At 55.3% G+C, this 16,084-nt stretch overlaps 1 long non-coding RNA gene across 1 annotated transcript; it reads left to right on the top strand.

Annotated features, from left to right (window-relative positions):
- Nucleotides 1–216: 216 nt before the first annotated feature.
- Nucleotides 217–1,252, top strand: LOC147649565 (uncharacterized). The gene is made up of 2 exons (XR_015278756.1): nt 217–697; nt 869–1,252. It is a non-coding gene; the product is annotated as an uncharacterized LOC147649565 (long non-coding RNA).
- Nucleotides 1,253–16,084: the final 14,832 nt, after the last annotated feature.

Here is a 16,084-nt window from a genome sequence, read left to right as displayed (position 1 = left end):
GAACAACAGCCCCTTGTGCAATCTCTCTGAAAATGAGGGAGGCTGTAAAAATCCTGGGAGGAAATAAGTCATAATAATAATAATAATAATCAAAAAAAAATAATGTCCCTCCTTCGGCCGCTGGTTCTGAATGCATTAATTACATAATTACACTGAAAAAAACCCCAACAAAAATTAAAAAAAAAAGAAGTCACGAAGCAAAGATTTCAGCAGAATCCACATCAAGTGATGCAATTCCCGGGCGGGGAGCAGGGAGCTGGCTGTGCTCCTCTCCAGAGGGAATTCCAGGGGATAACTCGGGGGAATTGGTGCCGTTCTGAACCCCTGGCATCGCTCCCAGCCCCGCTCCTCCTGTTTCCACCATCTCCAGGTTTCAAAGCTCGGTGAAACCTGGGGAAATCTCATTTCCTTGCAGCCGGAATTCTGTCCTCCCCCAGGATCGGAGCCTGGGTGGTTTTATTTTTGTTTTATCCCCACCTAAAGGCCCAGCTGGATGTGCCCAGGGCCATTTCCCATTCCCAGAGGTTTTACAGCCTTTTAGCGGCGATTGAAACCTCACAATGGGGACAGGATGGGGACAGCGACACTGCCCTGCCACCCTCCTGGAGCTGTGCCTGCCCACCTTCCCACCCCCGCAGCTGCAAACTGCCCCCGAGCCCAGGAGGAGCCCGGAAAATTCCCGAAAAACCCCTGCGAGGTGCGAGAAGATCCACGGGGACGCGGCGGATCCCGGGAATTTGCGGGAGGAGTTGGGATGTCAGGGTGGGGAGCGGGGCTGAGCAGAGCTCAGGATTTCCTCCCCCTAAGCCGCTTTTCTCCAGCCCAGCCCGTATTTTACAGCTCTTCATCTATTTCGTCACCCACGCAGGGTCCACGGGAGATGCCAAGGAAACAATTCCAGGACTGGCCAACCCTGGGATGGCAGCTGGGATCACTTCCATTCACCCCCTTGCAGCTGGAATTGCAATCATTTCGCTCCTCTCCTGCAATTCCTGCTTTGTAGCGCTGCCCCAGCTTGGGATAATTCGGCTTTTCCAGCCTCTGCTGGGAAGTGAAAGCCTTTAAACAACCTCTGGATGGAGACTTGGGATTTTCCTTCTCAGGGCTTATGTGCAAAGTCCCTGTGATTCCTCTCTGGGCATGGCCTATATATTTAATCTTGATCCCTTTTTTTATAAAAACCCAACAAATAAAACCCCCTCGTGTTCACACACGGCACTTTTTAAAATAAAAACAGCTTAAAAGCTTGGAATTCTGATGGTGTGAGGAGGGATTCTGGGCCTGAGGAGATGAGCAGGGGACAAACCTCTGCTGGCCGTCCCCGCTTGTCCCTGCCCAGCTCCCTTTGATCCCTGAACCCCATTTTATTACAGCCAGCCCCCTCAAAAATTGGCAAGGCCGCTGAAAAGCTTCGCATGGAGGGGGAAGAGGCTCATGAAGGATCCCGGAGGGGCTGAGTGAGGTTTTTGTGGGGTTTTGTGAGGTTTTTGTGGGTTTTTTGTGGGATTTTGTGAGGTTTTTGGGGTTTTTGGTGGGGTTTTGTGGGGTTTTTCTGGGGGTTTTGTGAGGGTTTTATGGGGTTTTTGTGAGGTTTTTGTGAGGTTTTTGGGGGTTTTGTGGGGTTTCTGTGAGGTTCTAGTGAGGTTTTTGGGGGGTTTTGTGGGGTTTTTGGGGGTTTTGTGAGGTTTTGTGGGGTTTCTGTGAGGTTTTAGTGAGGTTTTGGGGGGGTTTTGTGAGGTTTTTGGGGTTTTTGTGAGGTTTTGTGGGGTTTCTGTGAGGTTCTAGTGAGGTTTTTGGGGGGTTTTGTGGGGTTTTGGTGAGGTTTTGTGGGGTTTCTGTGAGGTTCTAGTGAGGTTTTTGGGGGGTTTTGTGGGGTTTTGTGAGGTTTTGTGTGGTTTCTGTGAGGTTCTAGTGAGGTTTTGGGGGGTTTGGTGGGGTTTTGGTGGCTGCCCCTCCCTGGCGCTGTTTGCTCGCGGCATTGTTGGGAACAGCTGGGGCTGCTCAGCCTCTCCAGCGCTGTTTGCCCAGGGATTGGGCTCTAATCCCTCCGGGATTTCCCCGGGCCTGATCCCATCCATCACCTCGGGCCGTGTCACGGGGAATGCCGAGCCAGAAATGAAGACATTAAGGGCTGGCAGCTCGCGAGGAGGTTTTTTTTTTTGGCCGCCCATAATGGGGAACAAATTAGAGCGCAGCCTCCAGCCCCGAGCATCCCCGGCAAACCTCCCGTGGCCTCTTTTGTCCCCGCGGAGTTTCCAGCTCTAATCAGCTGAAATTAATTAGCGGCGCTCACGTGGCCGCCAAAATCCCCCCCGGACGAGCCCAGGGCCAGGAAGGGGTTTGGGGAAAGGCGGGGAAGTTTTTGTGTCCTGATCTGTCCCATCCCTGCTGTGCTCTGCCTCTCCCATCCCTCCGGTGCCAGTTTCCATCAGAAATCCTCCTGCAGCTCAGCCATTCTCCAAAAATCCCCGGGATCCAAAACCTGCCTGATCCCAGGGGCTCTTCCATCTTTTATCTGGGAAAGAAATCTTGGGAAGGGCTGTGAACATTGGGAATGGGCGGTGGAACAATTCCCCATCCCTGGAATTGTTCTGGATGTGGCTCGAGGACATCACGGGCAGGGAGATGCTGCAAGGCCGGGCCTCGAGGCCTTTTCCAGCCTTGGAAATGCCGTGATTCCCCGAATCCATGGATCCAGCACCGAGCCCCAAGCTGTGCCAAAGGCTTCCCCCATGCCCGAGTTTCCCTGGATCCCAGGAGCTCCCAGACCAGGCGCATTCCCGGTGTCCAGCCCGCTCCGGCTGCCCTGGGAACAGAATCCCAGCAAACCCAGGCGCTGCCGGGGCTCTTCCAGCTGGGAGAGGAGATATTTCCAAGAAAATTCCTGTCTGCACTAATTAACTCCTCTTCAAGGACATCCTTTTGAGGGCTGGGAACGCAGCGGTGCCAACGCCGCCGCAGGAATCTCGCCCCGTTAGAAATGGAGATTTTTTAGTTTATTTTTTTTTTTTTCTTTGCTCATTTTCACGAGGAAGCAAATGGGCTTTAATTTCTTTTCTCCCCTCCTTTCCTCCTTCCCCGCCCTTGGAAATTTTCCTAAAAGGAAATTGCGGCGGCGTAGACAAAACCCCCTTTTTGAAGATTTTGCCCCGGTTTTGTCTCTCTCGGTGCTGAGAGCTGAGGAGGAGCCGCCGCACAGAATAGCCCAGCTGATTGAGACAGATGTTCCCTTCTTCTGCAAGTGCCAAAAACTCTGCCCAAGCACGGATCTGCTGACTTTCCCTTCCCTGGAAAACATCTTGAGAAGGCGGTGGGGATGGAGAGAGGCAGCGCCGTGCCCGGGTTCCCAGCCAGGGGTCCCTTCCCCATCCTCTGCGGACACAGAAGAGGGGCCGAGCCCTGAGCGGGCAGGAGGCAGAAAATCGAGTTAATCACAGCGGTGTGAGGCGGCCTCGGGCAGAAAATCTCCTGGCACCGATGCTGTTCTCAATTATCCGAGGAGTTAAAGCCCAGCACAATTCCAGCTGCTCGGAATTCAGAGGCGAAAACGTCTCCCGGGAGGTGGTGGCGGTGGGGATGGGACTTTCTGGCAGGGCTTGAAGTGAGGATTTTTGGTTGGCACTCAATAAAAATGTCACCATGAGAGGGGCTGATGGTGCCACGCTCTGAGCCGGGAGCCGGGCTCAGCTTCCCAAGGGATTCAGCCTCTCCTGGTCCTGCTGCTTCGCTCCAGAGTTTGGGGAAGCCTCAACTTCAGCCGGGAGCGGGGGCAGGATGGCTCCTAAGGGACACAGGAGCACAAAAAACTCATGGGAATCCTTTTATCCCTCAAGTTTTTCCTCAGAGCGGGTAAAGCCCATCCTCGTCTGCCACCCAAACGCCCCCTCTGCCATCTGGGCACCTCCCAGCCCCTTTCCTTTGGGTTCTTTGCGTTTCCCTTCACCTCCTGAGGTTTCTGCTCCCATACCTGGGGGAAAGGAGGGAGGGGAAAAGAAGCCATCACCGCTATTTGCTTTCCTTGGAGCAGATTTGTCGTTTTGCCGTCTGCAGGCGAGCGTGCTCCCCCACAATGGGGTTTGTTTGACTTCCCCGCTAAAAAGATCCCTGAGGTTTTTTTTTTGTGGTTTCTTTTTTTTTTTTTTTCCAGGCCCTGTCCACAGCTTTCCCCCGCCTCATTCCTTTCACTGGGGCTGTTGATGAGCTTGGCCTAATCAGATTAACTCAACCCAGACACAGCAGTGGCAGTTTATTCTCTTTTAAAAGGACTCCACGGCTTCCTACAAACTTTTTGTAAACTCTTCATCTCCGGCTCAGCTCCTTTGTAAGCTCGATCCAATGGGGCCTTTGAGAGCCCCACACTCGCGGGCAATGAGGAGCTGTTAGAATGGGTCACTAATCCAAAAGAGGGGAGAAATTCCTTTAAAGCCGCGCGCTGAGGCTTTGGGAGCACGGACAGGCACCCGCGGGAAGAGGGAATGGAATTCCCCAAGAGCCGGGACATTTCATTCCCGGCCTAAAATCCATTTGTTTTTGGGAAAGCCCGCTTTGTTTACACACCTGGATGTGTCCCTGGCTGCTGGGACACGCTTTGGGATCTGTCCTTTGTCCCTTCTCATCAAACAGCCCTCGGCAGGACCGAGGAAAACAAAGCAAGTGCTCCAGGATCGGTGCTTGGAGTTTGGGGTCTTCACCTCATCCTTCTTTTGGCAGGCACCAGGACAAAATCTGTGTGAGACCTTCAGAATTCCTGATCCACATCCAGAATCCTGGAATTGTCGAGGCTGGAAAAGCCACCCAAGGTCATGGAGCCCAATCTGTGCCCAGTTTATCCCCACCCTGTCACCAGCCCCATCCTTGGGCACCTCCAGAGCTCCCTGGACAGCACATTCCAAACTCCCACAGCTTTTCCATGAGGAAATTCCTCGCCATGTCCAGCCTGGAGCTCGAGGCTGTTTCCTCTCATCCTGGCACTGAGAGAAGGGCAGGGGCTCCTTGCTGGGATGGGTTTGGAGAGGGTTCCAAGCCGGGATGGTGGGAATGTCCCTGCCCATGGCAGGGGGAGGAATGGGAAGAGCTTTAAGGTCCTCTCCAACCCAAATCACTCCATGAACTTCCATTCCCTCTTTTCCCCATTTCTCCACAGGCGTTCCTCCATGTAAAAAATTTTTTTTAAAAATCCTTTTTTTGTCACATTATTAAAATTCCTTCTATTTGCATCATTCCAGACCTTTTCCTCCCAGGATTTCCCCTTGTGGCCGCCGTGACTTTGTGATTGGCACCTCGGAGCGGGCTCATTGTGGGGAGGATTTCATGGCATTCACGGGGGTTTCCACCTCTTTAGAGGCGCACAGAGCAGATTAACGTTGTGACTTCATCCCCCTGCCATTGTCCCCGCGGCTCCGAGTCACTCCGGGCCTTTGATAAAACCTGTCCCGCTCACAGAAAACCCCACAAAGCGCACAAAGAGCGCAACAACTCCCTGAAAAATTCCCCATTGTCTTCCCGGCGAAAAGATGCTCATTTTTCATGGTATCAGCTTTATATGAAAAATTCAATGGGATGGCAAAAAGAGTTGTCTCCTCTGGGAGGGACGGCCGGGACACCCAGCCTGGGCCACCTCCCCGGGCGGGGACAGCCCCGGCCCTCCCTGCCCCTCCTGCAGCTTTTGCTCTCCAGGGGTTGGAACCTGAACGCCCCAGACCTCCTTTGAACAGGGAAAAATATTAAATTTTTGTTTTTGTCTGAAGAAATGATGCCTGGAGTTAAAGCTGCTGCAAAAGAAAATGGGAATAATTGAGCGGAGGGTTTGGATTTTGAAGTCGATGATTTGTTTTTAAAGTGAGTTTAACGCTGCTGGTGGCTCCAAGGGACGTTGTGAAGTGTGGGAGGAAGGAAAATGAACACATCCAGAGAGAAGTGGCCAAAATCCAGGGACAGTTTAACCTGTGAGGTCCCAAAAAGCTGCCAGTGGAGAGGTGACACCAACCCAGCACCCCCATGGTCACCACCAGAGCGCGTCCCCAAGTGCCACTGCCAGGGATGGCCATTCCCACTTCCCTGAGCAGCCTGAAAAGGGAATTACTCCGGCTGGGGAGGGGCTTTTCCAGGATGGAAAACTCAAGCAGCCCTTCAGGAGAACTCCAGGACCATTCAGGCAGCTCAAGGGGATGTGGAATTCTCCCCTTTCCAGGCTCCTCCCAGGTGTCCCAGCAGCTGCCTGGTTAATCCAGAGGCTCCCTGGGCTCCCCCAGGCTGGGATGTGATCCTGGAGCCGCAGCCTCCTTCCTACCCCAAACTTTTAACAACAGGAAACCTTTTGTTTAAAAAAAAAGAAAAAAAACCCAACCAAAGAGAGAAAGAAAGGGAATTGGGGCTTGGGAAAGGCAGGATTTGTCCCGACCTCATTATATGCTAATTGGGATTTTAACAAGGATTGCCCAGTCCCGAGCAGGTGGCCGGTGACAACTGGTGACAACGTGGCTGTGACTGGGGAGCGAGCGGTGACATCAGGAGAGGCTGGGAACGCGCTGGGAGCCGGCTGAGCTGAGCTCTGCCTGCCCGTCTGGCGCCCCATCAATAATTAATCAATTAATGAGACACCTCTCTGCGGCACCTTTATCACGGGGGGAGCTGGAACCAACCCTGGAGCTGCGCAAAATGCAGGAGCTGGGGCCGGGTGTGAAGAGGCAGGGCTGGAATGAGCTGGAATGGGAACCCTGGCAGCTTTGGGGAGCGGTTTGGGATTAAAGCCTGGAAGTGGGGTCAGGGTGGATATTTGGGATAGATGGAAATCATGATCCTGGACAGTGGAGAGACTCATGGAGCTGGGAGAGGAATGCAGCTGGAGCAGCACAGGGAATGCAGCAGGAGCAGAGCAGGGAATGCAGCAGGAGCATCACAGGGAATGCAGCAGGAGCAGAGCAGGGAATGCAGCAGGAGCAGCACAGGGAATGCAGCAGGAGCAGCACAGGGAATGCAGCAGGAGCAGCACAGGCAATGCAGCAGGAGCAGCACAGGGAATGCAGCAGGAGCAGAGCAGGGAATGCAGCAGGAGCAGCACAGGGAATTCAGCAGGAGCTGGGTGGGAAATGCAGCAGGAACAGCACAGGGAATGCAGCAGGAGCTGGGTGGGAAATGCAGCAGGAGCAGCGCAGGGAATGCAGCAGGAGCAGCACAGGGAATGCAGCAGGAACAGCACAGGGAATGCAGCAGGAGCAGCACAGGAAATGCAGCAGGAACAGCACAGGGAATGCAGCAGGAGCAGCGCAGGGAATGCAGCAGGAACAGCACAGGAAATGCAGCAGGAGCAGCACAGGGAATGCAGCAGGAGCAGCGCAGGGAATGCAGCAGGAGCAGGACAGGGAATGCAGCAGGAGCTGGGTGGGAAATGCAGCAGGAGCAGCACAGGAAATGCAGCAGGAACAGCACAGGGAATGCAGCAGGAGCAGAGCAGGGAATGCAGCAGGAACAGCACAGGGAATGCAGCAGGAGCAGCACAGGAAATGCAGCAGGAGCAGCACAGGGAATGCAGCAGGAGCAGCACAGGAAATGCAGCAGGAGCTGGGTGGGAAATGCAGCAGGAACAGCGCAGGGAATGCAGCAGGAGCAGCGCAGGGAATGCAGCAGGAGCAGGACAGGGAATGCAGCAGGAACAGCACAGGGAATGCAGCAGGAGCTGGGTGGGAAATGCAGCAGGAGCAGCGCAGGGAATGCAGCAGGAACAGCGCAGGAAATGCAGCAGGAGCTGGGTGGGAAATGCAGCAGGAGCAGTGCAGGGAATGCAGCAGGAGCAGCACAGGGAATGCAGAATAAGCACGTGGGGAGAAGAAGGAACATCTCCTCCAGGCATTTCCATCCCCTCTGAGTTTCCTGCCGGCATCTCCTCCCCTGGAGCCCCCAGCACGGGAAAATCCCGGCTCAGGCCCGGCTCCGGGCAGGAAGCCCCAGGTGTTCCGTGGGATGCTCCAAGCGATCCCTGGGGCCAGCAGCGCTCCCGGATTCCTGTCGGGCACTGCCCGGGAGCTCCTGGCCGCCGGCTCAGCGCTCCTGCGGGCGGGAGCCAGTCCTGGAAAGGGAAAAGGCGGCCGGGGCAGGGCTGGGCTCCCTGGAATCGGGTGGCATTTGGAATTCCGGGGGCTGGGGAGGCTGCGGGCTTTGCCCGGGGTGGTGTGAAACCCTCCATCCTCTCCCAACGTGCCGGGCATATCAACACCACCTTCCCCGGGTCCCCGCGGCGTGGCAGGGGGAGAAAGGGTTTAATGAAAAATTTAAAGGCCGGCGTCTTAAAATAAATTCCAATCCCGGCTGAAATTTCACAGCGGCTGCTAAATGTCTCTCTCTCGCTGCAGGACTTGTGTGAGGGGACAGAAACAATTGCTCCCCTTCCAGGAGGGGAAAATTGGGCCTTGCTGGGCTGGGGGGAGACGGAGCCGGCTCCTCCGGAGGGGCGGGAGGTGATGGATGTAATTAAAAGCCCCGGGGGAGGGAGAAAGGGAGGAGGGAGAGAGGGAAGAACAATAAATGGACGCCGCTTATCTGGCGGCTGCGAGCTGATCTTCCTGGACGTGGAACATATGGGATTTTCAATAATGGATAAACACTTCCAAGGGGACTGCAAATGTTGGCTTTTAACGAGCTGGGATGTGCCCGAATCCCCCCGAATTCACCTTTTCTCTGCTCCCCCGGTCGTGGGGGGCTCTGCAGCCCCAGCAGTCCCCGGGTGCTGGCACAGCTGCCCCGAGGCTCCAGAGGGGGAATAAAATTGGCCCGAGCTGGATTTGGGCCAGGCCGGCAGGTCCCGTTCCCCTCCTCTGCTCTGGGATCCTTCACTCGCAGCCCCCCGGGCTCACCAGGACACCTCGAGTCCCACTCAGAGCTTTGGGCAGCCCAGGGCCTCTTTTCCAGGTGATGCCTCTGGAAAATCCATCCCACCAGCAGGGCCCGGGTTTTGCTGAGGTGACAACCGGCAGAAAATGTCCCGGCACCGCCCCGGGAGCTCTGCGAGACCAGCAGCAAACACCCGCGGGCACCAGGGGAACGCTCATCCCAGGAAAAATGCGGATCAGAATCCCAGAGCTGGTGCCCGGGGAATGCTGAGCAGCTGGAGCCTGGAATTCCCATCAAAACCATTCCCGGAATAAAAGCGGGAGGAGGCAGAGGGAGGTTCTGGCTCTGCTGACACCTCGGAGTTTCAATGGAGCTCAGGGAACTTGGAGACCCCTGGGTGCTTTTCCATGGATGGAATTCCATTTAAACCCGGGATATTCCCTTTCCCTCCCCCGGGATTCATCCAGAGGAAGCAGAGCCCATCCAGCAGATCCCTGGGAAGGGAATTTGGGGAAGGCTTTCCCTCCCTTGGCAAGATCCCACCCAAATCCTTGCTGCACTCACAGGGGATGATCAAGCTGCCTGAAGAAAGACAATTTCTGGATCTCAGCCGAGTCCAGAGGAGGAGGCAGCTGGGCAGGGACTGGGAGCGGGCACAGGGAAGGCACAGGGCAGGCACTGGGTGGGCACTGGGGGTGAAACTGGGCACGGGTGGGTTTTTCTGGAAGAAAATTCACGTTTTAATCATCTGGGGCAAGGCCAGGAGAGTGAAGTAGGAGGGGACAGTGCCCAGTTCCTCTGCCAGAGGAAATCCACTTTGGAGCTCAGCTTGGAGCTGGGACATCGCTCAAAGCCCTGGTGCTTCCCACCCGCTCCCTTCTCATGCTGTGACCTCCACATGTGCTTGTGCCTGAATTACTGGAAATTTGTGCCTTTCCTCCATCCCCTGGTGCCCACCCAGGGCCTGAGTTTTGTGTCTGGGTCAGTTTTTGTGGGTTCAGCCTCGTGTCTGGCATTCCCTGGGGAAGGAGGTGTCTTTCCCTTCCCTTCCCTTCCCTTCCCTTCCCTTCCCTTCCCTTCCCTTCCCTTCCCTTCCCTTCCCTTCCCTTCCCTTCCCTTCCCTTCCCTTCCCTTCCCTTCCCTTCCCTTCCCTTCCCTTCCCTTCCCTTCCCTTCCCTTCCCTTCCCTTCCCTTCCCTTCCCTTCCCTTCCCTTCCCTTCCCTTCCCTTCCCTTCCCTTCCCTTCCCTTCCCTTCCCTTCCCTTCCCTTCCCTTCCCTTCCCTTCCCTTCCCTTCCCTTCCCTTCCCTTCCCTTCCCTTCCCTTCCCTTCCCTTCCCTTCCCTTCCCTTCCCCGGTGTTTGGGGCAGGTACCTGGCAGCCAGGGCTGGGAACAAGGCTCTGGAGGATCCCTAATCCGCTCTGGCTCCGGCAGCGGCGCTTCCCAGAGAATAATTAGAGCCAAGTGACAGAGGCAGTGAGTGGAAATTGATGAATGTAATTAAAATCTCAGGGGGAGAGAGCCAGGGAGATGGGGAAGCACAGAGGAGCCGAGGGAGGAGAAGCGAGGGAGGTGTCGGGATTGGGATCCTGGGCTGGTTTAATTAATGAAAAAAAAAAAAAAACCCTCCAGGAACTTATTATTGATAAATTCTTATCTTTTCTTCTCAAAGAAATCAGGGATTTGAAGCCTGAAGGACAGCCAGGAGCAGCAGCTCGGAGCTGATGGGAGAAGCTGGGTTTGCTCCAGCCCTTCCCAGCAGGAAATCTCGGGGATGGCCGAGGACGGGCCCTGCTGGGCACTGCTGGCTCCAGAGCCGAGCCCCAGCTTCCCACGGGATCCCCAGGGAGCCTTTCCTGGGATCCCTGAAAGCTCTGCCCTGAACCTCCCAGGATCCCTGGAAAGCTCGGTGTGACCTTGGAGAGGCAAGGTGGGAGTGCTGGGATTGCACTGACCTGGGCTGGTCCTTCTCCCTCTTCCATCCTCCTAAAAATCCCCTTTTTTACCCTTTTGGGATGTCTTTGCACAGCCTTTCCCCTCCTGTGCAGCCCCTTTGGGGAGCTCTGGAGAGGTGGGCGAGGGTTTTTTGTTGGATTTGCCCTGGGTGATGGCGGTGCTGAACAGGCTGTTCCTGGAGGAAGCCATTTCCAGGGAAAACAATGGAATACCTGGGAATGGGGCTGTTTTCCTGGCCCTGATGCTGCTCTGTGCCCCCAGCCTGGAGCTGGGAATTGCAGGGGGAATGAAGGAGCTGGCACAGAACATCTGCTCCCACCTTGGTGTGTCCCAACCACCTCCCAGCTGGATTTCGGAGCTCAGGGAAGTCTGGATTCCATAGGGAAGGAGGGAAAGCTGTGTGTCCTCACCTTGAGGAGAACCCCATGGGTCAGCTCTGGGGTTAGCTCCCCATTCCTGCCTCAAGCCTTCCATCCCCCCCTCAGGATCAGCCCCTCTCCAGAGGCAGATTTTGTCCCCATCCCCCTCCTCCTCCCTCCCGTGCTGCCGATGGATGGGAAATTTGAGGAATGCTCAGATTTTACTCATTAGCCCAACCTCCTGCTGGCCCTGGTTTAAAACAACCTGCAGGAGCTTCCCTTGATCGGTGATGGATGAGTGGCAGCCGTGGGGCAGGGCAGACACCGAGCCTGCCTGGGGCCGGGCTGCCTCCGCTGCCCCGCTCTCCTGCTCCTCTGAGCCTGGACACAATCCAGTGGGATTGTCAATTCAATTTACTGGGATTGTCAATGCACCGGGATTGTCAATTCAATTTACTGGGATTGTCAATGCACCGGGATTGTCAATGCACCGGGATTGTCAATGCACCGGGATTGTCAATTCAATTTACCGGGATTGTCAATGCACCGGGATTGTCAATTCAATTTACCGGGATTGTCAATGCACCGGGATTGTCAATTCAATTTACTGGGATTGTCAATGCACCGGGATTGTCAATTTACCGGGAGTGTCAATGCAATGGGACTGTCAATGCACCGGGATTGTCAATTTACCGGGATTGTCAATGCACCGGGATTGTCAATTCAATTTACCGGGATTGTCAATGCACCGGGATTGTCAATTCACCGGGATTGTCAATTCAATTTACTGGGATTGTCAATTCAGCGGGATTGTCAATGCAATGGGACTGTCAATGCACCGGGATTGTCAATTCACCGGGACTGTCAATTCAATTTACTGGGATTGTCAATGCACCGGGATTGTCAATTCAATTTACCGGGATTGTCAATGCACCGGGATTGTCAATGCACCGGGATTGTCAATTTACTGGGAGTGTCAATGCAATGGGACTGTCAATGCACCGGGATTGTCAATTTACCAGGATTGTCAATGCACCGGGATTGTCAATTCAATTTACCGGGATTGTCAATGCACCGGGATTGTCAATTCACCGGGATTGTCAATTCAATTTACTGGGATTGTCAATTCAGCGGGATTGTCAATGCAATGGGACTGTCAATGCACCGGGATTGTCAATTCACCGGGACTGTCAATTCAATTTACTGGGATTGTCAATGCACCGGGATTGTCAATTCAATTTACTGGGACTGTCAATGCACCGGGATTGTCAATGCACCGGGATTGTCAATGCACCGGGATTGTCAATTCAATTTACTGGGATTGTCAATGCACCGGGATTGTCAATTCAATTTACCGGGATTGTCAATGCACCGGGATTGTCAATGCACCGGGATTGTCAATTTACTGGGAGTGTCAATGCAATGGGACTGTCAATGCACCGGGATTGTCAATTCAATTTACTGGGACTGTCAATGCACCGGGATTGTCAGTTCCCCGGGATTGTCAGTTCACTGGGATTGTCAGTTCACTGGGATTGTCAATGCACCGGGAGTGTCAATTCACCGGGATTGTCAATGCACCGGGAGTGTCAATTCAATTTACTGGGAGTGTCAATGCACCGGGAGTGTCAATGCAATGGGACTGTCAATTCACCGGGATTGTCAATTCACCGGGATTGTCAATGCACCGGGATTGTCAATTCAATTCACCGGGATTGTCAATTCACCGGGATTGTCAATGCACCGGGATTGTCAATTCACCGAGACTGTCAATGCACCGGGATTGTCAATTCACCGAGACTGTCAATGCACCGGGATTGTCAATTCACCGGGATTGTCAATTCACCGAGACTGTCAATGCACCGGGATTGTCAATTCAATTCACCGGGATTGTCAATTTACCAGGATTGTCAATTCACAGGGAGTGTCAATGCACTGGGAGTGTCAATGCACCGGGAGTGTCAATGCACCGGGACTGTCAATGCACCGGGATTGTCAATTCACAGGGATTGTCAATTCACAGGGATTGTCAATGCACCGGGAGTGTCAATGCACCAGGATTATCAATTCACAGGGACTGTCAATGCACCGAGATTGTCCATTTACCGGGATTGTCAATTTACCGGGATTGTCAATTCACAGGGAGTGTCAATGCACTGGGAGTGTCAATGCACCGGGAGTGTCAATGCACCGGGACTGTCAATTTACCGGGATTGTCAATTCACCGGGATTGTCAATTCACAGGGAGTGTCAATTCACAGGGAGTGTCAATGCACCGAGATTGTCCATTTACCGGGATTGTCAATTTACCGGGATTGTCAATTCACAGGGAGTGTCAATGCACCGGGATTGTCAATGCACCGGGATTGTCAATTCACAGGGATTGTCAATGCACCAGGATTGTCAATGCACAGGGATTGTCAATGCACCGGGATTGTCAATTCACAGGGAGTGTCAATGCACCGGGATTGTCTCCCTGTGGCTCCTTGCATCAGGCCGGGTTTGCCCCAGGCCAGGTTTGCCCCAGGCCAGCGAGGAGCTTCCCTCGGCTGCTCCTTTCCCTTTGGCTTTCCCAGGCTCAGGGGAGGGCAGGGGAGAGGCTTTGAGCACCCAAGGGGTCAGGACAGAGATTGGGATCTTGTTTGGGGACCCCAAAGATCAGGAGGGCCTTGTCTGGGCACCCCAGAGAGCTGGGAAAGCAGCGGGACCTGGTTTGGGCACCCAAGGGATCAGGGAGAGGAATGGTATCTTGTTTGGGTGCCCCAGAGAGCTGGGAGGGCAGCAGGACCTTGTTCCCCACAACTGGTCCAGCTCAAGCCATGGAATCCCGGAATCCCAGACTGGTTTCCGGTTGGAATAGACCTTAAAGCTGATCCCATTCCACCCCATTCCACTGCCCCAGGCTGCTCCAGGCTCCAGCCTGGCCCTGTCCCCCACTCCTGGTCTTGCTGGGAGTGTCCTGGAATCCTCTGGAGCCCAGTTTGGACCTTCACTCCCAGCAATTCCCAGTTTTGCGTTGCTGGTCCCGGGTCCCGCGGCAGCCCGGGGGTCCCTGCCCTGCAGAGCTTCTCCAGCCTCTCCAGTCCTGAATTTGGTCACAGCCGTTCCCACCCCTCTGTCACCTGCAGAGCGCCCGGAGCGAGCCCGGGGCGCTTCCCCCATCCCAGAAACTGCGGAAATCTGGGAAAAGGCAGGCGGGATGTGCTGCCCGCATCCCGCACCCGGCCGGAGGCGCTCGGTGCCCCGGGAAGGGCCGATGCAGCCGGGACCCGCCGCCCCGGGCTGCGAGAGCTTTGGGTTTTGTTGTTGTTGTTGTTGGGGAAGGGGAGGGGCCGTCTCTGGGGCTTTTTTGGAATCGCGTCCCCGCGTTTTTGACGGGAAGAAGCTGGCGTTCCATGAAAGCCTCGCGCTCGTTATTTAACGCTCAAGCCCTTCAATTAGTTCCATCGGATTCCCTTTGATGCTTTTGTTCGCGGACGCTTCCAGCGCGCACGGGGAGCTGCTCCACCTCTCCGGGGCTGCCCCGCTTTGATCTCCGAGCGCCTCCTGCCACTCCCCGGCCGCTGCGGCGGCGGAATCCGGGCCCAGCGGCCCCTGGCCGGGCTCTGGCACCGCCTGGTCCCCCCCGCTCCTGCCGGCACCGCCGCCCGTCCCAAAACCAATATTGACCTCCCCGCCAGGCCGCTCCCATCAGAGCTCGCCCGGCAAGTGAAGTTTTCCCGAGGTGCTCGGGCTGGCGGGGAGGGGACAGCGGCCAGCGCCGAGAGGGACCCGGGGGATGCCCGCGGCAGGCGGCGGCTCCGGGAGCCCGGACGGAGCCAGAACGCGGAGGGTCCGCGCAGGAATTAACGGGGAGGGGAGGAGGAGACGTTTCGGCACCGAAATTCCTTCTCGTGGGAATTCTGCAGAGCCGCGTGCCACAGCCCTGCACATCAGCCCCCCAGCCTGGCCACAGAGCCTTCCCTTTCCCAATCCCAATCCCTTTCCCAATCCCATTTCCATTCCCATTCCCTTTCCCATTCCCATTCCCCTTTCCATTTCCATTCCCATTCGCATTTCCATCCCCATCCCCATTCCCATCCCCAATCCCATTCCCATTCCCATCCCCAATCCCATTCCCATTCCCATTCCCATTCCCAATCCCATTCCCATTCCCACTCTCCACAGCTTCCAAACTCTCCCCACCATTTCTCCTGACGAGCAGCAGAGTTTGGGTCTCCCAGGATTTGCAGAAGAATCCATGCGAGCTCGGGAGTGCCCACGAGCTCCAAGGATTTGGCTCCAGGGGCCAGAGCAGAGGGAAGAGTGGGAAAACGTGGGGAAAGCTCTTGTGCCCCATTCCTGCTCCTCCCGGTGGCTGCTCCTGGTTTGGGGTCTTGGTAACGGGGCTGGAACAGGGAGGAAAGTGGGTGGAAAATAGGGATGTCGGTGAGGGATGTCCCCTGGGAGCTGGAATTTGGAGGAAAACCACCTGGGTAATGTCCAGCCTGGTCCTGCCCGTGCCAGGGACAGCCTGGAAGTTCAGGATTTGCTCCCAGGGTTCTCAGGGAGGAGCCAGGGACAGCTGTCCTTGCTTTGGGGGTGACACCTCAGGTCACCGTCCCATGGCCACCAACACCCCCGAGCAAGGCAGAGCGACAGAAACCCGCGGAGTCCAGGGCAGCAGAAGGATGGATCAGCACTTTCTGAGAGCAAACTGGGGAAAAACCCTCAGGAATTGGTTAAAAATGCATTTATTGAAACAAAAAAGCAGCTCAGAACAATGGGTGAGAGGAAGGAGTGGGGCCGGCTCTGCAGCCAGGGGCTGGGATGAGACATGAGGAGCTGAAAACCCAACTGGAAAATAAATCCCAACCTTCACAGCCCTTCCCAAGTGCCCAGAACTTTCTCCCTGCACCGAGGTCAGAGCCTGGGAGCGTTTTGGGAAGGGGCAGAATCGAGGAGA

Source organism: Cyanistes caeruleus, chromosome 22 (genome assembly GCF_971803275.1).
Source record: "Cyanistes caeruleus chromosome 22, bCyaCae1.hap1.1, whole genome shotgun sequence".
Classification (NCBI taxonomy): Eukaryota; Metazoa; Chordata; class Aves; order Passeriformes; family Paridae; genus Cyanistes; species Cyanistes caeruleus.
The sequence above is the reverse complement of the archived record's forward strand: the minus strand, read 5'-3'. Positions and strand labels throughout refer to the sequence as shown.